The sequence below is a fragment of the Engraulis encrasicolus genome, chromosome 3 (assembly GCF_034702125.1).
Source record: "Engraulis encrasicolus isolate BLACKSEA-1 chromosome 3, IST_EnEncr_1.0, whole genome shotgun sequence".
Lineage (NCBI taxonomy): Eukaryota > Metazoa > Chordata > Actinopteri > Clupeiformes > Engraulidae > Engraulis > Engraulis encrasicolus.
Window position 1 is genome coordinate 14,222,965 of NC_085859.1, and position 24,632 is coordinate 14,247,596.

At 42.6% G+C, this 24,632-nt stretch overlaps 1 pseudogene; it reads right to left on the reverse strand.

Moving 5' to 3' along the window:
- The window catches only part of LOC134445752 (zinc finger protein 345-like), a 48,702-nt pseudogene that overhangs the window by 18,675 nt on the left and 5,395 nt on the right, over window positions 1–24,632 (reverse strand).

Below are 24,632 nucleotides of genomic sequence, written 5' to 3' on the forward strand. Positions count from 1 at the left end.
TCGTAAATTATTGAGTGTTCCCCAAACGCTGTATTCAAATGCTCCTCCATTGTCTTTTTTTTTTAATGCTTTTATTGTTTCCCACAAAGCATCATATTTCATTACAAAATTCATATTGTATTCATCATATCATATTTCATTTCATCACGAGCAAACTCCTGTACATTCATTGGACAATGCACTGCTTTCGCCATTTGCCACAATTTGCTTAAACTTTGAGAGAGCTCTACTTTTAGACGTGCATCAACTGTCAAAGTCACCATGCCGCAATCCCAGCAGCCTTTGCGAGGACGTCGCCGTCACATCCCAAAATGAATTGAATATTTTTGTGTGAATGCAATCTCCGGAAATATGACACAGGCCTTAAGGCTCGTCTCTTGTGTGATTGCATTGGTGTCGTTGGAAATTCACTCTATGTGAAAAACACTCTCCACACTGGTGGCAGAGATAGGGCCTCTCTCCAGCGTGAATGCGTTGATGTTGTTTGAGTGTGTCTGGCCGAAAAAAACTTTTGCCACAATGCTGGCAGACATAGGGCCTCTCTCCTGCGTGAACACGTTGGTTTTTGTTTGAGCTTCCTTGCCTCTGTAAAACATTTACTACAATGCTGGAAGGCATAGGGCCTCTCTCTCCAGTTAAGTGTGAATGCGTTTGTGAACTTTGTAGCAAAGGTTTTTCACAGGCAAGAAATCTCAATTCTGGCAACCATAGGGCCCCTCTCCTGTGTGAATGCGTTGGTGTCGTCTGAGATTCCCTTCGTCTCTAAAACTTTTGCCACAATGCTGGCAGACATGGGGCCTTTCTCCTGAGTGGATGGGTTGGTGTTTTTTGAGATACACTGGCAGTGGAAAACGTTTGCCACAATGTTGGCAGGCATAGGGCCTCTCTCCTGAGTGAATAAGTTGGTGCCCTCTGACCTTCCATGTGTCTCTAAAACTTTTGCCACAATGCTGGCAGACATGGGGCCTGCCTATCTACGCGTTGATGTCGTCTGAGCGTACCAATGTCTCTAAAACTTTTGCCACAATGCTGGCAGGCATAAGGCCTCTCTCCTGTGTGAATGCGTTGGTGTGCTTTGAGATTCCCTAACCATGAAAATTTTTTGCCACAATGCTGGCAGACATAGGGCCTCTCTCCTGTGTGAATGTGCTGGTGTCGTTTGAGAGTCCCTGCCCGTGAAAAACTATTGCCACAATGCTGGCAGACATAGGGCCTCTCTCCTGTGTGAACGCGTTGGTGTACTTTGAGATTCCCTAACCCTGAAAAACGTTTGCTACAATGCTGGCAGACATGGGGCCTTTCTCCTGAGTGGATGCGCTGGTGTTGTTTGAGTTTCCATGTGTCTCTAAAACTTTTGCCACACTGGTGGCAGACACAGGACTTCTTTCCTGAGTGGACGAGCTGGTGTGCAGTCAGGCTTGATGATGAAATGGATTCCGCTTCTGGCCCACCACGCAAAGCTAAAAAAATAATAATAATAAAATGAAGAGAAAATATGGTAAGACTTTAGAATAACAGGTCAATATAAGCATATATAAAGTATTAATAACACTTAGTAAATATTGAACACATTATTAATTAAAATATTAAACACTTAGCGCACCCTGATGAAGGCCACAGCGCCAAAACGCGTTGGTGTTTTTTGATGCATTTGCCCCTTAAATAAAGTTTGTTTTTTTACTACATTGACCAACTGAAGTGCCTGGACCAAGGATTTTTTTCCTTCTGTCTTTTTTGAACATTGAACCCCTTCCAAGAGCACCAGTTGGTTTTGAGGGACACTAGTAGCGCTCTACCAACTCTTTTGCTGAACACTTAGTAAATATTGAACAAAGTATTAATACCACTTACTTACTAAATATTGAACTTATTATGAGCAAGACATTTACAAATGTTTCTATATTAGTAATAAATACTACGTAAATAATATAATAAAGTATTTATAACAGTAATTATAAAGAACTTACTAAGAAAGAAAGNAAAAAATGAACAAATGATGAACAACACATTTACAAATGTTTTGTAAATGAATAAGAATTACGATGTAAATACTATTTATTATACTGCTTATTAGGTATTAATAACACTCATTGAATGTTGATCAAAACATGAACAAGACATTAACAAATGTTTGTTTATGAGTAAGACTATGTAACTATACTATGTAACTAGTGTTACAACGTATTTATAAAGCTTGGTGAATTGTTGCATGAGTGACAAATAATTCTATTCATTCACAAAATATTCATATATGTATCTATTCTACTCAATGAGCAACTGTAATCCCAGGAGTTAAAGAATTGTTAAGACGATATAAATCATAAAATTATTCTAGCTAAACTATTTGCAAATGTTTGTAAAGGATAAACCCTACATTGCAACACTTACCACTTACCACACACCTATCTGTGGCTCACGCTTGCAAATGATACATGACTTTTTAGACTGAATCTGTAACCTTATGCCTGTTTACCTTGGGACCCATCTCTCCTCTTCTCTTGGACGTATCGGGGTCCCAGCGTCCACTCATGTACTGTGTACTCTACCCGTCCGTGCGTCTCTGAGAGTGAGTTACTGTATTATGTTTAGAGATGCACCGGATCCAAGATCCGGTTCCGGATCCGGCAGGATAATAGGGTTTTTCACAGGATCCGGTTCCAGGATCCAGGATCCAGGATCCAGTAGCCGAGGCTTTTCAGTCAAAATAGTTTGAGCCAACGTGATAAAAAGGGCCCACGTGTGTGAGTAGGCTATGTGTTTCAACCCTTTCGTAGGATCCGGTATCCGGTTCCGGATCCGGCAGGATCTTAAGCAGTGGATCCGGTATCCGGCAGGATCCTAAAAATCAGGATCCGGTGCATCTCTAATTATGTTATTATTACTATGCTATGTCATATCTGTATTGTATTGTGTTTTTACTCTACAGTTTGTATTGTTTAGTGGCTGCATAGTATGTTACTCATTCTCCATGTCGCGGTTCTGCCAGAGAGTACATTGGCTCAGTAATGTGCTACTGTGGTGAAGTAGGGCTTACATCTCTATTTCTGTTTAATGCATACTCTGTGTGTCTGCTTTAGGCAGGCACATGTCTATGCCTCAGGTCCACACAGCTAGTAGGTAGCTGTGTCACGTTCCCTCCTCATTCCCCCCTGCTTAGGATGTCTGCTGTAGGCAATCACCGTCATGTTTGTTCTGGCCGGACAGCCTGTGGCGTTTGTTGTTTACCTAATCCAGCTCCCTATCATACAGTCCTTTTTCGGGTGCTAACTTAGCCCCATTTTTTTCAATAAAACTATTTACATATTATTTCTTAATCATATAGACACATTCGTAAATGTCTTGTTCATTATTTGTCCATTTTTTACTTATTGTTCTTAATTTGTTATACATAGTGTTATAAATACTTTATAATGCTATTTACATAGTATTTATTACTCATATAGAAACATTTGCAAATGTCTTAAATAATAATAAGTTCAATATTTAGTAAGTAAGTGGTATTAATACTTTGTTCAATATTTACTCATTTACTAAGTGTTCAGCAAAAGAGTTGGTAGAGCGCTACTAGTGTCCCTCAAAACCCACTGGTGCTCTTGGAAGGGGTTCAATGTTCAAAGAAGACAGAAGGAAAAAAATCATTGGTCCAGGCACTTCAGTTGGTCAATGTAGTAAAAAAACAAACTTTATTTAAGGGGCAAATGCATTAAAAAACACCAACGCGTTTCGGCGCTGCTGGCCTTCATCAGGGTGCGCTAAGTGTTTAATAAGTGTACTTTATAAATGCTTATAAGGGCCTGTTATTCTTAACCCTTGTGTTGCATACACCTGTGGTGTTCGGGTCATTTTTGACCCGTGATAACAAAACTCAGCCATAAAATACCTAAAGACACTAGTTCTCATCAAATATTGTTTTTCATCTCATAGCTAACTTGGTATGTATTCATATCCATGGCATCCACTTTGGATGACCAAAACTATCAAAACCTGCATAAATTCACTACTAATACTAGGGATGCAAATTATCGATTAATTCATTAATCATTAGTTGATAGTGTTATCGATCGACTTTCGATTAATTGATAAGCGGTGTTTTTTCACCTGAATTTCATAGGGCCTTTTAAAATATCAGCTAAATAGTTAAAACACTGAGTTCAAAAAGTATATATATTGTTATATTATGAGAATTATATTATGATCATGAAGCCCGTAGGCCTATTGTATTTTATTGTATTATGTTATATTATATTATATGTACCTCAAGTAATTATGCATTAGGAAAAGAAAGCAGACATGTTTTCTATGGCATCTCCACACCACCTTTGGGGGGGCATTGCTTGGTTTCACCCAGGAGTGAACTAGTAGCCCCACGCCCCCTCTATGTCGCCTTGCCTGAGATATGACAGACAACGTTGAGTCAAACGTGATCAGACTCAGGACTTGCCTGCATAGTGTGTCAGCCAGCATGATCAACCACAAGCATTTTAATTTAATACGCTTCAAAATAAAGAAATGCTATATTTTGGGTAGTGTGTTGTCCATAATGGATAGTAATGTCAACATTTCCTGTGTCTGTAAGGAGAGCTAATAAGCTAACAGGCTCCATTGAGAATGAATGGAGCTATGACAACAACACTTACAGCTAACATGGATTCACCTGAAATTGAACAGATGGTGCTCCTCTTCATGCATGGTCATGCCCAGTTCAGCTAAGGTAAGCGTACCCATTAAGCCCACCAAAATCTAAATTTCTTTATTTTTCAATCATCTTCACATAATTTTTTTGTGAAATATTTTGTACCTCTCTTCTCAATGTTTGTCACTGAGTTGATGGATATTTCAAAGTACAATATGAAGATTTTTTTACGAGAAAAGTGAAAAGTCTGAATGGGCTTAAATGGTACCATTGGTACCATTTAAGCCCACTTGTGTTCCAAATAAGCTCATATAGTTATTTCTCTATAAAAATACCTGGTGAGGTGTGTGAATTGAGTTTAAACAGTGGAGCCTACATGGCATAAATGGTTTCAGATTTAGAAGATTTGCTCAAAAAAATAGTGCATAAAACCTAATTAAATATTACGCCATCTTTTACTTCATATACTTCATAAAATTCTTCATCCAAACAGAGAAATGTATTTTTTCTTATTGATTATTGTTAGTTCATTACATTACGCCTTTTAAACCAACAACTTGGGATTGTACAGCACTTTTTATGTCCCTCAAAGGCATTTTTTAGCATGCATGCAAACTTGCATGCATTTCAATGGGGTGTACCATTTAAGCCCACCTTGTACCCATTAAGCCCGCCTATACAAAAAGCTATTTTATGGAAATAATCAACTCCACAAAACATTTCATGATGCATTTCTTTAAAGACCAATGCCAAACAAACTGGAATATGCTTAGAATTCATACCTAACCACCTTAAGTCTTACGGTAGAGTAAGATAAAGATGGTGTGTGGTTGTATCAAGAAAATATCGGCGTGTGCTCGCTCATAAAACACATCTTTCCATTTGAAGGGAAATGCTATAATTTAGTAAAACACTGCATGTATATATATAAAAATCATTACATTTACCTCTTAGTTTACTAAATATGAAAGTATTTTCAAAACATGTGACTTAAACTAGCTGATATTCTATGATTTCTCAAAACAGCAAAGTTTTGAGGCAACTTCTTGTCAGTAGTCCTGAGACTGGATTCACTTGGACGGGAATAACTCGGTGATAACAAATGTGATTTGTTTGCAATAAAAACATTTTGTCAGTTACTAAGCCCTTCAATTGGATAGGGTGATGAACAACGAAATCCACCTTTTCCCTTTCTTTAAATTGACCTCAAAGTTGAAAGTGGGCTTAAAAGGTACATGGGCTTAATGGGTACGCTTACCTAGCTAATACTAGTCTTGATATCTGACAGGGTGTTAGTTATTAAAATTACAGCTCACAGTTTGAAATGACTACGTTTGTGATTTCACTAGATAGCACGCTAAGCTAACCTAGCAAGCTTAAAACTATAGTAAAAATGCTGCTTGCAGGGACATTTGAAAGATCGTTTTTCTCATAATTCAAACAGTAACAACTTACACCAATTGGGCTTGGCATAATCACAGATTCAAGTACACATCTCCAAAAGACCCACAAGAGCTCTAGAAGTTGCAATGACGATTTAATAGATAAACTCTGCACACAATGGATTTAAATAGGACTAGAACTAGAACTACTCAACAGTCTCTAGCGCCCTCTAGTGATTAACCGTGATTAATACATTTTAATCGAGCAACCTCTTGCTCGACAATTAATCTTAAGTCGATTAATCATTTGCATCGTTAATTAATACATCCTAAAGTGATACAGTTAGTGATTATGTTGTCCATGTATTACAGCTGATATGAGAGTACAATAACCCCCAATTTTTTTTATTAGTTTTTCTCTAATATTAGAAAATATCATCAATAGTGACATTTGTGGTGTTCGGGTCCAAACCAACCCAAAGAGCTTTATAGCAGGATAAAGACCAAATGTCAACTAAATTAGTTTTTCAGTGCATGAAATCTGTAGCAGGATGACCGGCGATGGAGTGGACGAGAGGAAAAGCTTTTCTTTTTATTTTTCTTCTTTTTAGATTTTTCTTAAAAGTGTGAATACGTACAGTGCATCCCAAAACAGCAAAACAAAGATGACAAAATCTCAAAACAAAAATAGGCAAGAGTGCCAGACTATGTCTATCAGACCCTGAGCACTACTTACAGACAAGGCATGAAGCACAACCTTCCACTACGACGCTTACCCAGACACTGAGGCTCTGAGCCATTTACAGAGTAACTGCCCCTCCCTCAGGAAAGCCCATTCACAAAATAAATCAATCAACTAAATAACAATAACAAAACCCCAAAATAACAAACCAAAGAAAAGTAAACAAAATACAAAAACATCCAAAACCATTTTCACAAACCAAAACCCCTTCTAAGCTTAGAAAAAGACAATACAAACATTCCCGGTAAAAACACCCCCGTTTAAAATAGTCTGCTCCGCTGAACCGCGGCCACCCCACTATTTAGTCACATTGGAACATGCCCTCGGTTTCCCCAAACCAGGAAGTGACTGCTGATGGTAAGCTGGTGAGTTTAAACTGAATCAGAAATGTTTGTAAATGATTTTAACCAAATAAACCTTCAAGCTTTTAAATAACCTGTTGTAAGTGATGATGTTTTAACCATAAGGATCGCTAAACCAGATGAAAGATGATGAATGATAAACGGTATGAAACGTGCATTTTGAAACGCGGTAAGAATGACACATTGTAACATTAGAAATGCCGGTAGGCCTTTCCCTGCACTCTAAGTTACGATGCTAGGTTAAAGTTATGGCAAATGAAGGTGATGAATGACTGAACAATGAACCAGGGAAATGAAAACAGTACATACGGATGAATGGAGAGTGAACCACAGTCGGCGTCAGTGCAGCATGATGTTAAATGCCGGCTAATTACTGCCTGAACGCTATAGGCTGCGTAAGCGTCACAGCTCAGTCTGTGACATTGCCTCCCCCTTCTGAGGATGCCCCCTCTGCTGGTCTAGAAAGGAAGTCTGCAGGGACATTTAGCTTCCCAGACCTGTACAATACCTCAAAATCAAACGGTTGCACAGCCAGGAACCACCTAGTGATTCTTGAGTTAGTGTCTCTCATTCTTCCTAGCCAAGACAATGCCCTGTGGTCAGTTTCTAAAACAAATTTCCTCCCCAACAAATAATATTTAAAAGAGTCCAATGCCCACTTAATAGCGAGACATTCTTTCTCAACAGTGGAGTAGTTGCACTCCCGCGGCAGCAGTTTGCGGCTGATGTACGCCACAGGTTTCAAGTGTCCGTCTTCTTCCTGCAGCAATACCGCACCAAGGCCTCGCTCTGAGGCATCAGTCTGCACGGTAAAAGTCTTGTTGAAGTCAGGGCTGAGCAGCACAGGCTCCCTGCACAAGGAATTCTCCAAGCCCTGAAATGCTGTCTCACACGCGTCAGACCATGCAACCTTGTTAGGCTGACATTTGCGTGTGAGCTCGGTCAACGGGACCGCTCTCTCTGAAAAGTTGGGTATAAAGCGTCTATACCACCCAACCAAGCCCAGGAAAGAGCGCACCTGTTTCTTGGTGGTGGGGCGCTCAGCGGCCTTGATGGCCTCGACCTTCCCCACTTGAGGTCGGATGACACCCCGGCCCAGCATGTAGCCAAGGTACGCCGTCTCCTCCCTGGCCAGAGAGCACTTCTCTGGATGGATGGTCAGACCCGCCTCCTTCACCAAGGAGAGGATCTGTTGCAGGTGCTGCAGATGCTCCTCCCACGTGGAGCTGTATATGCAGATGTCGTCCAGGTAGGCGGCAGCAAAGCCCTCAGTCCCTCTGAGGAGCCGGTCCATCAATCTCTGGAACGTCGCTCCCGCTCCATGCAACCCAAAGGGCAGCACGGTGAACTGGTAGTGACCAAAAGGAGTTCTGAAGGCCGTCAGCTCTTTGCTGTCCTCACCCAACGGCACCAGCCAATAACCTTTGCAAAGGTCAATGGTGGACAGGTATTTGGCTTTGCCGAGGCGCTCGACGAGGTCATCAACCCTCGGCATGGGGTACGGGTCGAACTTGGACTGGGCGTTGACCTTCCTGCAGTCCAGGCAGAACCGCAGGTTGCCGTCCTTCTTGGGGACGAGGATGATGGCGCTGTTCCACTCACTGGACGATGGCTCGATCACCCCCAGCTCCAGCATCATGTCCAGCTCGTCCCTCAGCACGGGCAGCAGGCTCTCTGGAACACGGTAGCATTGTTGTCTCACCGGCTGCTGGTCTTTAAGGGGGATGCGGTGCTCCACCATCTCCGTCCGTCCCGGCTGCTCCACGAATAGACCCTCCGGAAGGATGGCGGTCAGCTCCTGCTGACGGTCGTTGGGCAGATGGCTCAGGTCCAGCGTCAATCCTTCTCCCCAGCACGGTAGGTACTGCTCGTTGTACTCCTCCTCTTCCTCAATGGCACGGATGAACAGGGCAGACACCTCTGGCTGTTGCTCTTGACGGTCAGTCCACTTCTTCAGCATGTTCACGTGGTAGACCTGGTGCTTCTTGCGGTGGTCTGGCATGTGGACCTCGTACGTCACCGGTCCCATCTGCCTGGTAACAGCATAAGGCCCCTGCCACTTTGCCAGCAGTTTGTTGTCCTTGCACGAATCTTCCACAAACTTCCGGAGCATGTTCAAGAGGGTCTGGTTGAACCGTTCGACAAGTCCGTCGGTCTGTGGATGGTAAGGAGTGGTTCTGATACGCCTAATGCCTAAAAGATCGTAAACCTGTCTGAGGGTTTTGCTCATAAAGTTGGGGCCTTGGTCGCTGAGCACTTCGCGGGGTATCCCTACTCTAGAAAAGAGCTGCAGCATAGCGGTTGCAACTCGCTTGGCTGTAACATCTCTCAGGGGGAAGGCTTCGGGGTATCTTGTGGCGTAATCACAGATGACAAGAATAAATCTGTTTCCTGATTTGCTCTTTTCAAGGGGGCCTACAACATCAACTGCAATTCTTTCAAAGGGTGTGTCAATAATGGGTAGGGGAATCATAGGGGCACGGGCAAGATTTTTACCTGCTGATAGCTGACATGGACGACAAGACTTGCAAAATTCTTTCACATCAGAGAAAAACCCTGGCCAGTAAAAGCGCTTGCTAATTCTCTGTAATGTCTTCATGTAGGCCAAGTGTCCAGCCCAGGGTATTGTGTGACCCAGTTCCAGCACTTGCCTACGGTACTTCTTGGGGATCAACAGTTGCATTCCATCCTCACTCTGTCTGTACAGTAAGTCATTCTGCACCACATATCCCTCCCTACCTAGCACAGGACAATACTCAACACCTTCTTCAGCTTTCTCAAAACTCTGTTTCAGTGTGGGGTCTGCACGCTGTTCCTCTGCCAGATTACCACTAAAATCAACATCAGTCAGTTCAGGGGGGTCAATATTCTCAGACTGCACTCCACTTTGACTCACTGTATCTTCAACATTCTGTCTGCGCCTATCACACCTTTGCTGCCTAGTCAGTGTGGGCTCAACAGGAACATCTTCACCATAATATGGCAACTCGGCTAGCTCAGCTTGGTGCTCCCTAGCCTGCGCTCTCGTCACAACACCACACAAAGCAGTCTTGTTCACCAGCTCAGATAATACTGGAAAATCCTGGCCTAGCAACACAGGATATGGCAGTTTAGGCACTAGTCCTACCCTCAGTAAGTATGTCTGTCCCTGCACTCGGACATACACATCAGCTGTCTCATGCTCACTTTTATCTCCATGAACACAGAAAATGGTCAGCTTGTCATTGCAGTTACGGAACTCTAGGGGGACTAGGTCAGCCTGCACTAGCGTCTGTGAACATCCAGTATCTATCAAAGCTTTAGCAGGTTTACCATTTAGCTCAACAGTGATGGTGGGGTCTCTGCTCTCCAGGGTGTTACGAGGAGGGGTGGGGTGGGGAACATAGCATAAATGGCTGTATTTGGACTTCCGCAGGGCAAGCAGGGCTCTTGTGATTTTCTTGGCCACAATTATAACAGGAAATTCTTTGGGGTCTAGAACGATCTGTGGGGGGTGGGGGTGGGGCTCTACTATGGCTATAACTATTGGCAGTACCAGAACCAATTCCCTTCCCAAACCCAACAGACTTACCCCGGCTGCTCTGCTCCAGCACTCCAGCATAGCGGTAGCCTCGGGGACCTCTGTTTGCAGCAACGTAGCTCTCCACCATCGTAGCGGCCTCTGCTGCGGTCTTCGGGTTTCGTTTCGATGTGCTGGTCTCCAGGGCTCTGAACTGCTGTCTGTACGTGTCAGCGTTGATCTCATACTTTTTCAACACTGCCTCCTTCAGGCGATCGTAGTCGGTTGTGTCATTTGGGTTCATGGCAACGAAGGCACTGCGGGCCTTTCCAGTCAACAACGGGATGAGGTGGATGGCCCAGGTTGTTCTTCGCCAGCCAAAAGCTGTGGCTAGCCTTTCGAAGGTCGTGAGGTAGTGCTCGATGTTGTCACCTTCCTCCAGCTTTGCCATCTTCGGCGGACGCCCCTCGGTGGTCACAGTTGTCACTGTTGGTGGTGGTTCAGGCGTTGAACTTGAAGTGTCCCGGGATGATGGTGGTTCAGGCGTTGCATTGCCCTCGGGTGGTGGTGGGGGTGTGGCTCGGCCCGACTCCATGTCCAGCTGGAGCTGTGTCACTTGGTGAGTCAGGACCTTGACTTGCTGCGCTTGCGCGGATACACCCCTCTCCATCCGCTCATCTCTTGCATGTTGCATTTCCATAAACGACTGGAACATCGACGCTAGACGATCAATGGCGGTGTCTGCTGCGGCAGGCGGTGGAGTGGGCACTCTCATCTCAGTGGTGCCCCCTGTCGCTCCATCTTCCTTGCCTTCATTACCTTTCTTCCTGGATGTCATCTTGTCAGCTGTGGATCTTCTCTCCGTCTCACTCCGTTACCCAAACTTCTGACACCACATGTGGCAGGATGACCGGCGATGGAGTGGACGAGAGACAGTTTTTCTTTCCAAAAGGAAAAGCTTTTCTTTTTATTTTTCTTCTTTTTAGATTTTTCTTAAAAGTGCGAATACGTACAGTGCATCCCAAAACAGCAAAACAACGATGACAAAATCTCAAAACAAAAATAGGCAAGAGTGCCAGACTATGTCTATCAGACCCTGAGCACTACTTACAGACAAGGCATGAAGCACAACCTTCCACTACGACCCTCCCCCAGACAATAACAAAACCCCAAAATAACAAACCAAAGAAAAGTAAACAAAATACAAAAACAACCAAAACCATTTTCATAAACCAAAACCCCTTCTAAGCTTAGAAAAAGACAATACAAACATTCCCGGTAAAAACACCCCCGTTTAAAATAGTCTGCTCCGCTGAACCGCGGCCACCCCACTATTTAGTCACATTGGAACATCCCCTCGGTTTCCCCAAACCAGGAAGTGACTGCTGATGGTAAGCTGGTGAGTTTAAACTGAATCAGAAATGTTTGTAAATGATTTTAACCAAATAAACCTTCAAGCTTTTAAATAACCTGTTGTAAGTGATGATGTTTTAACCATAGTGATCGCTAAACCAGATGAAAGATGATGAATGATAAACGGTATGAAATGCGCATTTTGAAACGCGGTAAGAATGACACATTGTAACATTAGAAATGCCGGTAGGCCTTTCCCTGCACTCTAAGTTACGATGCTAGGTTAAAGTTATGGCAAATGAAGGTGATGAATGACTGAACAATGAACCAGGGAAATGAAAACAGTACATACGGATGAATGGAGAGTGAACCACAGTCGGCGTCAGTGCAGCATGATGTTAAATGCCGGCTAATTACTGCCTGAACGCTATAGGCTGCGTAATTGTCACAGCTCAGTCTGTGACAAAATCAATGTTTAAATATGTTAACAATATTTATATGATTTTAGTGTGGTAAATATTAGTGGTGGGCCGTTATCGGCGTTAACGTGCTGCGATAATGTGAGACACTTATAGGGCGATAAAGAAAATATCGCACATTAATCTATTCTCAAAATTGGGTTTGGAGTCTGGGCAGGGCTCTACAGTGCGAGCATTTTGCTCGCATATGCCCCTAAAATAAATGATTGTGCGAACGAAATAATAGAAAGGGCGCACTTGTGCGAGTAGATATTTCAACCCTTTCAATCGTATTTTGCTCCTAAAATGAATACACCCCATAGAGAAACGCAGGAACATGTGAAAGAGAGAAGGCGCAAAAGACGGCGTGCGCGCCGCGCACAGAGAGACAGAGGCAGACAGACAGACAAATAGTCGGAGGAGTTTTGAAATATGGCGGAGAAGAGCTGGACAGAAACTTCAGCGCTAGAATTGCTAATTCTCCGCTTAGCACAAATGCTAACAAATGCTCAACCTGTTAACTTTGTGAGAAGAAATAGCTTCGGTTTGTACATACACTTATCTTGTAAGTACGTGGCTTGTACTGTTTATGTTACTCCTCCTGAGACGTTGGCAAGGGAGGACACATAGCAGGCTCTCTCTGTGCGCTCACTTGCTCAACTGTCATCATCATCACGTCACGTCATGTGAAGTCAGTATTTTCTTGGACAGTCTCGGGGTGTAGCCTAGGGCAGTGGTTCTTAACCTTTTTTCTTAATGCACCCCCTTACCTGTGCCCATGACAAGCCGCCCCCCCAACTGCAACTTCTACATGTGTATACAGACTAAAAAGTAATTTAAGTGATTCATTTAAATGATTTCATTTCATTCATACCTTAACTTCTTTGGGGACAAAAACACATTTTAATTTGGTTTTGATTTGGCCTAATTATAATGTAGCAGAACTTTGGTTACCTCAACATAAACAAAATTCTGTGCACCCACTGAAATCTCTGGCGCACCCCCAGGGGGTGCCCGCACCCCAGGTTAAAAACCACTGGCCTAGGGCACGTTTTTGATGTGCAAGCCTTCAATATTGTCAAATTGTTATTTAGAGGAAATGTATTTGGTCATCCACTCTTTTTTGTTTCATTTCTAAAATGCAAGTATAGAACAATTATATTTTCAAAGGGTAATGTTCAGATTACTGAGTTGCTGTTACTGTGGTACCAAATGCAATTTAAAAAAAAAAGTTTAACCCATGGGTAGGCTGATTATAGCCTCATAGGCTACATAGCATACCCATATGGAGTCATTGTATTTTCAGGACAGAAGTGTAATTGCCTCTCTGGTCTCTCTTGTAAAAAATCTGCCCCCCTGACCAATTTCATCCCAGCACCCTGCCAGATCCTGCTGTGTAGGCCTAAATTGAAACACCAGCTCTGTATAGAAATTAATGTGATAGATATAAATGTGTAATATTTTGTTTAGTCCTTTTACTGGGGGGAATTTGGAAAAGTGGCCCGAAGTGATTTTAATTGTAGGCCTACCCCTCTAGAATGTGTATTTGTGTGTGGAAAGAGTATATTCTCTGTATCTGTGTGTTAATAATGAAGCTGCGTCACAAAAACTGACTGTGCTCCTAAATTTTTATCTGTGCCCCTAAATTTTTTCACTTAGGGGCACAGGTGCTCCTATTGAAAAAGCTAAGCGTAGAGCCCTGCTGGGTATGCTTTCAGACTGTCGCTTCTCATCTCCACCTGTTGCTTCAGCAGACCTACTAAATATGAACAGTGTTTGCATGCTGTAAACATTAATCTCTCTACCGTGGTAGACGTTGTTTTGCAAAACATTCCGTGTGATATGCATTTTGAAGATTGTCAAACTGAAACTGTCAGTATCTACTCTCGCTAAATGTTTGTGTTACAATCGCGCATTTGCGACTCAATGAGATATTTTCATGTCAGACGGTAATAAAAGAGTAGCGCGGTCCTCGCGCTTGATATTTCTTTTTTTTTTTTGCAAACTGACTTCATTTCAAGTTGTGACTCCTCTGGCATTCTAACTCTGGGAACAACTGTCAAATCACTGTGGGCTAGCGCTGTAGGTTCTAGATATCTAAAGCCAGTCCCTCCAGGAATTTCCGATGTTGCAATTTGCAACTTTTTCGCAAGTTCAACGAATTCCCGCGAATTCTGCGCGACAGCGCAACTTTAACCAATCACCGCGATTTCCTGCAACTTTCAACCCCCGCTCTCGACTCAAAGAGAAGCAAGCTGCCTAAATATTTTAGCTTAATGGTGATGGGCATTGATTGTTGAACATTAGGCTATTTAAGCAGTTGAAATAAAAAAGCACACACTGCTGACAACAACCGAACCACAGGACTTAATCTATTATTTTATACCATAAAAGCCTCCAAAGACTATGCCTATTTAATTCGTTTTGCTTTCCCTGTCCTTTATGGATGCGCTTACGTTCAGCCCCCGAAGGCTGTTATGTCCCGCTCCTATGCTTGTGAGGCGGTCACTTTCCCAAGGTGAAGTGTTCCAGCCTTGCGAGTAACGCGCATTTTCCCCATCGCGGGCTTAACGTTATGATGCATATCTGGCGAGGTAAACGTTACGAATATGCCCTGCTTTTAAGTTTGCCCCAACCCAGGATGTTTCCATAGGCTATGGCCTGATATGCACCACAACTCAACGCTTAAAATGCATGTGAAGCTCGCGCTTCTCAGTCTAGAAAGAGTAGCCTATCAGTAACATTCTTTGCATTGACCACCATCGGTTGAGTTTTAAAATCAATACAAAAAGACACGTTTGTAGCCTACATGGTTTTGTCATCCAGCATGCAATCGAAAATAGTAAAATAAATAATAATTTAAAAAAAATCCTGTCTGTACAGGACAGTCTTGCAAACAAAGAGACAACCGGTTATGTCGAATAATTGGTCAAGGCGCGAGATGAGGAATACTTCAGGGCTATTGGAAAAAGATGAAGAAACTAAAGTGCAACCAGTACTGCTGCCCGCGACGCTGACGCAGGCTATGCGCCCCGAACATCACTGCTTGTTGTTCGATGACTTGAATCGAAACATTTATAAGGACATCAGGGCTATCTTATTGATTCCTGGAATACCGCCTCAGCCAGCTGAAAGGAGAGTAGCAGTGTCCCATGTGTCAAATGGTAAGATAATGCCATTGCTAAAACTCAGCCTTCCCTTGACACACTCATGTCGGCTACTACATCATATCAGTTCAAACGCAATCTTTAATGCAGCATATCGTGAAGTTTAAATGTTATGCGAGGTAGAGGTTGCAAGGGTGTCTGTAGGTCTTGATTGATACCTGGTGTTGGAGGTAATAGATCAATTGGCCTAAATAAATGTGTTGTAGTCTATTCCTTTTAGTTGAATAGTCTATAGCCTACTTGTAGGCCTATTCCTGAGTGTTAAAAGCAGGAGAGCCTGGACGTTGCAACCTCGGCTGTTGAGGTATTCGCTTTCGCTATCGTTGTCACGTTTGCATGTACTAAAATGCAATTTAACTCCAAGTAGGCCTAGGCCTATTTATTTAATAACTATTGCAGGGACGTGCAGAGGAATTTCAAAGGGCAGTTGCTCTAACCTGAAGAAAGGGCAACCCCCCACCCCCCCAAAAAACAAAAACAAAAAACCCATCAACAATGAGCGGCCTTCAGAAATTTTTAGGAAACTGCACCATGGGTATTATTATTTTTAGTAGTAGTAGTAGAAGTAGTATATTATTGTCATAATTATTAATATTATTTTATTGTACAGTATCTTGAATGCGTACCATATGATATAACATGCTAGTTTTTAAACATGTAGGCCTACCTATTAATCATATCAGAGATGATCAGCCTTATGCCCACCTGCCCTAAATGTCTCCTGATCCACATTTCCTCATGTGTGGTATGTGGCTGCCCCTAAATTAAATGAAATTATGAGAAAAAGCCTTGATAGTTTTTAAACCTGTATCAGTCACAAAGATGATCAGTCTTATGCCTACCTGCCCTATGTGCAGAGGTCTGTGGCTCTGAGTCATCCTCATCTTAAATGAAATGAAATGATGAGTAAATTAATAGGCTAAATATGAGGATCCTTAATCAATTAACCCACTGTCATCTTGTAGCAGCCAAAGTAGACTTTAAGTTATAATAAATAGAAATAGTTTAAAAATGGTTAAAAAGATCATTTAATTTGAATTTGAAATTTCATTAATAGGCATATTCCATGATTAAAATGATGAATATTATATAGGAAAGCTAAAACAATTCACAGGTTTAGGTCATTTGTTGGGTCTTTTGTAGCATATTAAAAATGTGTACTGTCGCTTTAAGAATTGACGAGCCGGCTTTCATTTCAGATCGCAAAGAACCGTGGCGTGGGAGCGACCAGTTCTTATCTGTTGCTCTGAAGCTCCGAGCTTCTCGCAGACTTTATAACCTTTTATTTTCATTACAGATATTTTAGTTAGTTCATGCACATTTTGTAGGCCTATGTCTTGAGAAGAACAGTAAACGTCAGTTATCATGTGGAGTGGATTTATTTCAATTACATGGACATTGACAGTGGAAACAGTAGGCTATCTTTGGGTCGGAGAATATATCAGCGTAAGAAAAAGCACTTTCCTAGCGGTCTCACCAAGATCAAACCTCTACAATCCTGAAAAAGATTCTCTGCCTCACCTGCACCTGTTCATTTTTATTCGCAGCCAACTCTGCAGAGATGTGCTTCCTTTAGCTAGCCTACCCCCTTAAGTTCTCTCTTGCTTGATAAAACGACATGTCATCTGCATGTTTCTTAGTTGGGTTAGCCTTAAAACAACCTGAGCCATGTAAAACGTTGACAATGACTGAAAGCTAGCTGGCTGTCGTTTTTCCCCAATATCTGAACGTGGCACACCAGCTGTCAGATGATGTAGGATCACTAAACGTCCTAAACTCGAGATCGGCTTTAAGAGACATTAATTGTGATCATGTAGTGTAATACTGTGTAGTCTGCTATGTTTCCAGCTCACCTCAGGCCGCCAGGGCAGTCGCTCTACTCCCACGACATCTTCGACATATTTTGCGTCTCTGCCCTGGTCGCATGTTTGCTCCCCCCTCCCTCCCATGTAGAGCTGCGCGTGCCCCCAACATGCTGTCCCTCCCTTTGCCTATCTCTCGAGGTGCAGGTGAATCTGAATTTGAAAACTTAATTTAGGAAGCTTCAATCAAAAATACGAATGGCAAAGCAAATCAGTTGAAACATGAAATCTTAGCCTATTTTTCCGAGGCATATCTACAGCTGGCTGTCGGGTTTTTTTGCTACCTAAACGTGGCGCTGGCTGGCTGTCAGATGTATGATAACTAAAAGTTCTAAACTCAACATTGTAATAGAGAGGTTGATTGTGAGCATATTTTGTACCCTAATATGTAGACTGTGTGTAGGGCTCTAGCCGACACCCAGGCATCTTCAAAATCTTTCGTGTCTCTTATAGGCTCAAGCGCCTGTCGCGTGCCTTCTCCCTCCCCACCGGAGTTGTTCTACCTCACATCGCTCGTGCCCATTCTCGACGGGTCTGATGAATATGTATGACTGACTTAAGTCTTTATTGTACAAAACTTCAATCAAAATTATGAATTATAAAGAAATCAAATGATATTGAAATATGAAATTATAATTGCCAAATTATTTCCCCCTCCCTTGGAAGGGCAATATCAGCCAATGTGGGCAAAAGGGCCGTTGCTCGGGCACCGTGGGCAACTATGCTGTGCACGTGCCTGAACTATTGGCTATACAGCAATTCTGTGAAAGTAGTCATCTTTCCATGGGAATAGCAAAGTCCAGCACGCGCGCACGCTTATTTCTCTCCTTCCATTGACAATCCACAACAAGCTCCGACAAGGGAAGGGAAAAAACAGCGCCGTCCATGCGCTTCCTAACAGGTGGCGACCCCACCACTAGTCTCACAGCCATGAGCACACATACAACCCGGTGGGCACCATCATTGTAAATTCATATGGCATGCACAGAGCTTAGGTGTCTGATGTGGCAACGAAAAATGGAATTAAAACCACAATCGTCAGATGGATGTGCTGCGGTCAAGATGCTAGACTAACTTTTCTGATCCAAGAGGGAAATAAAGGGTGAATGGCTGCCACACGCAGCTGGCAGTCTAGGACATTACGCATCCCCTCGGCGCGGCCACGGGCATTTAATTTATGTTTATTTAATAGGCCCATAGGCTATATCCAAATACACTTTTATTTAGGCCTATTAAACAAAAACAAAAAATCGGGTCGGTCGGGTCGGGTTAAAAAGCATTGTGTAATATTTCGGGCCGGGTTGGGTTGGGTTGGCTGCGTGATGGGTTGGGGCGGGCTGTAAATATCAACGGCCAGCGCACCACGCTACCAAGCCTACCTCAAAAATACCGAAATGACCACTGAAAATAATATAAAAACACCAGAGGACTGGAATGTGGCAGTGTCCTTTACTTTCAAGCGTGGGGAAACATATTAAAAATCGCAACAAAAATCGCACCTTTCACTTCATGCCGCAACAAAATCGTAGCAACACAGTAAGAAGCTCCGCAACTTTTATCGCAATTTTCTGGAAATCCTCGTGCACCATCTGGCAATTCAGATCGCGATTTTTGGAGAAAATGCCCGCGATTTCCTGGTGGGACTGTAAAGCGTAGTAGCCTACTCCCCCTCTTAAAGGAGCCACCGCCCCTCTTAACAGTCAGTGGCAGATTCATTCTCTCTCTGTCTCTCTCTCTCTCTCTCTCTCTCTCTCTCTCTCTCTCTCTCTCTCTCTCTCTCTCTCTCTCTCTCTCTCTCTCTCTCTCTCTCTCTCTCTCTCTCTCGCTCTCTCCCGCTCTCTCCCCCTATTAGAAATGCTGAATTGTTGAAGTCATTTTGTTTAAATAGCCTAAATGTTTGATAGATTTATCTGTATTTGCCTCTACAACTTATAGCACTGTTCATTTTGAAATTTCAGTATCTTATGACTGTAAATGCTTCCTAACATATTCGACACGCTTCACAAATATTGCAGTGTATCAACATGACCATTTTTTGGGATGCATTTTGGAAAAAAGAGATGAGCTCTGGTCTAATGCGCAATAATTTTTTTCATCATTATTTCGCTAGCGTGTCTATTTTGAATGAGCCATTTTGATATAGATTAATCTAGATTATTATATGGTTGTGACGTCATCTGTCGAATGCTCCATTCATTTCAACGGGGCTCCCCAACGTTCGGACGTCTGTTATTTTTCGGTAACGGACGGTTTGGTCTATAACAGACCGCTGTCAATGGCAACAAGACTTTTCACTGCTAAAGCGACTTTTCATCAAGACTCTAATCAGCTGCTGTGATAGACAGCACCCGTTGTCCTGGCTACTGCTGTCAATGGCAACAAGACGTTCACTGCTAAAGCCACTGGCTTGTATACAAGTCAGTGGCTAAAGCGAATGTTTCATATCACTCCGCAGGGGGTCCGGTCTTTTGTCACTCTAATCAGCTGCTGTGATAGACAACACCTGTTGTCCTGGCTAGCCTACCTAGCTGTTGCCTAGCGGTGTTCCACAACGGCACTGTTTTGTTTTGCGCAGCAACAATCTTAACATTAAATAGGTCTAAAGAAATGACTCCGCATGTGTGAATCATTTAAGTATATCCATATAATAAGCGGGTTAACTTTCGGCGAGTCGGTCGCTTTGTGGAATAGCAGCACTTCAGAGAGAACAAGACCCCTCCGCTCCGCGTCGGGGTCTAAAGATTCTCTCTGTCGTGCTGCTATTCCACGGTAGCGACCTTCTCGCCGAACGTTAACCCTTACTTAATATAGATTAATTTCGTAATTACAGTGAGATTAATCTAGATAAAAAAATAATCTATGCCCACCCCTAGTAAATATACAAAATAACAATTCTGTCAGTCACAGCTATTCCGCCAATCTAATGCAAAGATACTGTAAATGAACACCTCAATGAGCATGAAAAAAGTCACACTATTCATCTGAATCCACTATGCTATGAACATGGACCATTATCTCATTGGTTACCTCAACTTTATGGAAAGTATAAGACCAGTTCTACATGTTTGGGTGCCATTATGAATTTTTGATACGTTTTTTGGAAAAAATATTGTGCAAAAAATTATTTTGCAAACAAATGTGCAAAAAAACTCATTATATAATGCAGAAATGGATTCCCTGACCATGAAAACATATAAGTAGACACCAGAAATACATCTGTACTCCTTTCACAACAGGAGATATGACGTACTGTAGTGTATGGGACTGTCCGGAGGCCATATTGGATTTGTAATATGAAAAAGCTGGCAAAAAAATGTTTAGGCAAGAAATATATTTTCCTCACCATAAATCACCAAACTGAAGACAAAGGGCAACCAATAGCTTTTCAGAAATGCATACAACAACCACAAATCTATGCCCGAACCGAACACCACAGATGTAACTTTTTTTTTTGGACCTTTAAAATTTACTAAAATGATAAAACAAATGTTTTTGTGTTGAAATGATTGTGACTGAGGATTAGATGAAGCCTCATTCCAAGAAAATAAAGGAAAGTGTGTTTATTTCACACTAAAACTTGAAAAGGGGTCAAAAATGACCCGAACACAACAGTAAGGTTTTAAGTGTTACCATATTTTCTCTTCATTTCTTTTTTTTGTTTTTTTTGTTAGCTTTGCGTGGTGGGCCAGAAACGGAATCCATTTCATCATCAAGTCTGAGAGCAGACCAGCTTTGGGATTATATCGTTTTGGCAATTTCAGATGGATAGTTCATCGGATTCTGATGTTGAACAAATGGAAGTTTCTTCTTGGAGTTGTTTTTTTCTTAATTTGATGATCTAAATTTGATGGTCAGTGTTATTTTACAACCACGGCGGAATCTGGGTGGTAGCACCTGTGTGTTGTGATGCAATGAGAAGTGTAGAAGATAAATGAAAAGAAGTGTTCAGTATTCCTGCCATGGCATTGTCCAAGCAGTCATGTATTCGTTAAACGAAGAACACACAAAATCCCATCCACAGTGTAGTGCAAAAATGCTGTCGTCTTCAGAAAATAATGTCAAAAATAAGCAGATAATCAATTCAAAAACACAATTACCCAGATCAGGTATCATAAGTCAAATACTCATCACTTTCACCTCTTCACTAAATCAGAATTGACCGTAGGTGTGTGTTTGGTCATTGTGAAGTTGGAAACCAACACAATGAAAAAAACAATGAAGGGCAATGAGTAATGGTAACATATTTTCTATTTGTACAGCAATACATCTTACAACGCAAGACCTGTATCCCTACCATAAGTAATTTTAGGCACCATGTATTTTTCTTCAGATTCTTCATCTCCAACTCCATACAGCTTTGATGCAATCATATGATGCACACATAAGCCCTTTGCCGAGTAGCCCGGTTCAACAAGGTTTTTGTTCCACCGAGGCGTGGCTTCACTTTTTTTTTTTTCACCCCGCCCTTACCCCACCCATCTTCGGTTCTAACAGGGGCGATTTTAGAATTGCCCCAGGCGTAGTTCTGAGCGGGTGAGTCTAGTTCCAACTTTGACATGTTGCCCTCTCTGTAACTATTTACCGTCATGTAGACCAGTGGTTCTCAACTGGAACAGTCTTGGGACCCACCATTTTCCACTCTCATTCGGTCGCGACCCAATTTTTTTAACATTCAAGTCAATTCAATGCAATTCTCAAAATGTAACCAAGACTCGAATGACTGGTTGCACGCTATCTATCTCGCATAAACAATCAGATTGTATCTATGACAACAGATGACACAGAGTTCACTAGCCTATCAAAATAAAAGTTATAAATTGTTGCAGGAAAAGTTGGATTTTTTTTTTAGAATTACATTTTTTTTACACCAAGGCTCCGCGACCCACCCATGACCCTTCCGCGACCCACTTTTGGGTCGCGACCCACCAGTTGAGAAACACTGATGTAGACTACACATCTATCCCACAAAAATCACGACAGGGCTGCAACATTGCGACCAATTGGTCGAATTTTGAGCCTATTCTTTTACTGTGCAAGAAAGAAAAATTAAACGGGCGCACGTGTGCGAGTATGTATTTCAACCCTTTCATTCTTATTTTGCTGAGTTCGAGTGCATGATTGCGAGAGCTGCGCATTTTTTTCGATTGTCTAATAGCCCACTAAATGCGGTCCCCCTCGCATACATGAACTGCCTGTCTGACAGACGTCAATCTCCCAGTGGGAATGCACTTCAAAAAAGACGGTCAATGTTGCTTGAATTCCGTGTTGGCTAAGATTGAACCATCTCTGCTCCCGTAGCTCAGAAAAAAGCAAACAGAATCGCACAGAACCCATGGTGGCATGATCAACAGTTACAACGTGTGCATGTCTCATCTTCCAGTTCTGTGCGTGTGAGATAACTTACCAGTTTCAGGTTTCACCCCATCTTTGTTCATCTTGCCATTCGTTCCTTCCTGACCTAGTCTTGTACAACAGTCTACCAGTCGCACTGATAACCTCCTCAGCTGGTACCGTGACACTAGATCTGGATGAGGATGATTCATCTCAGAGATCAGGACAGGAGCCATGGCTGATCCATCTTGATCCTAAACCCACAAATGATTGCCACAGTCATTATTTTGCATTTTAGCCATCAGCATGGCATTAAGAATTGGACTAGATGTTGTTTCTCAAAGCCACCACATTGTGCAACTTCCAATTACAACTGCAGTAGTTTGATGCGCTCTGCCGTCAAAGCAGTCGCTTCCCAAAAACAAATTGTAGATGATCCCATTTACCCACAATGCTACATGTCTTCAACTCACACCCTCAGCACAGGTGTACCCCAAGGACCAGTGCTCGGGCCCCTCACCACAGGTGTACCCCAAGGATCAGTGCTGGGGCCCCTTTTATTTACAATGTACACCTCTTCCCTGGGACACGTCATTGGGGCCTGGGGCATGTGTGCATGCGCGTGTGTGTGTGTGTGTGTGTGTGTGTGTCTGATACTTGGGCTCAATCTCAGTTCACCCATTGGCCCTACCCCTTCCCCCTTCCCCTCCGTTTTGCGCGTTCATGAATAGGGGTAGGGGTATCCCAATAGTCGTTGAGGCAGAGGGGTAGGGGTAAGGGGGAGGGCTCAGTAGCCCTCAAAAATGAGGGGTTTGGACAGGCAGACTCCGTTTGGAGGGGTAAGGGGCAGGGGTAAGGGGTACGGGTAGAAAAATACAAATCTGCTAATTAGGGGTGCTCAATAAACCATTTAGGAATCCGCTGTATCGGTTCAAACCTACACACGATTCACCTTTTGATGAGACTTTTCTTCTGGTTCCATCATGAGTCGCATCATACTTCATGGCGTGTGTGATCTTCAAACCTCGCGTCACACCTCACTTCAACTCTGCTCTCGTAAAGTTAAAATTTTGAACTGTTGTATTACAATAGCACCACACAGAATTGCATTTTATTTAACTCGTGAGCCCAAAGGTAACTGAAATGTTCGTCATGACCGCATCATATTTCAACTGGGTCTCTCTCTCCAGCCTCGTTAGCGCGATTAACGGCAATTATATTCATTTGTTCAATCAACGTCTTACATTGTTGACATGCCTAGTGGGAAAGCAACAACAGTGGACTTAACTCATTGGCTGCCTTCGGCGGCGAATTACGTCATTTCGAATAGTGACGCCCCCTGCCTTTGGCGTCGTTCGCCGATAATTGCGTTTTTTTACAGCCACGAGGATGGTCTGACCTATGTTGTGTATTCATTTCACGCCTCTAGGCATGTTCTAACTGTTCCTGTAGGTGGCAGAAGTGTCCTTAGGAACAGTCAGGGCAGGGCATTAGCTCAGAGCAAGAGGAAATGTCAAGACAAAAACATCCCTTTTTACTATTATAATCTCAAAAGTAGCATAGCAAAATCATTTTTGAAAGTAAAGCACCTGTGACACCTCTTGCCCTCTGATTTTAACACAGGTAGGCTACTGATTTTAGTGTCAGAGCCTGACAAAAAAAAAAAACTTCCTCTCATGACCAAAAATACAACCCCCTGTTGCTATCTAGCAAGTAGGCATTGTAGCTAGCTTGCCCAAAATACACCATGTTCAACCAGAGATGATCTGTGTGGCAACCGTTTCATTTTGGATAATGTGATCAGCCTACACAACATCAGGATGATGCGTACAAATGATCATCT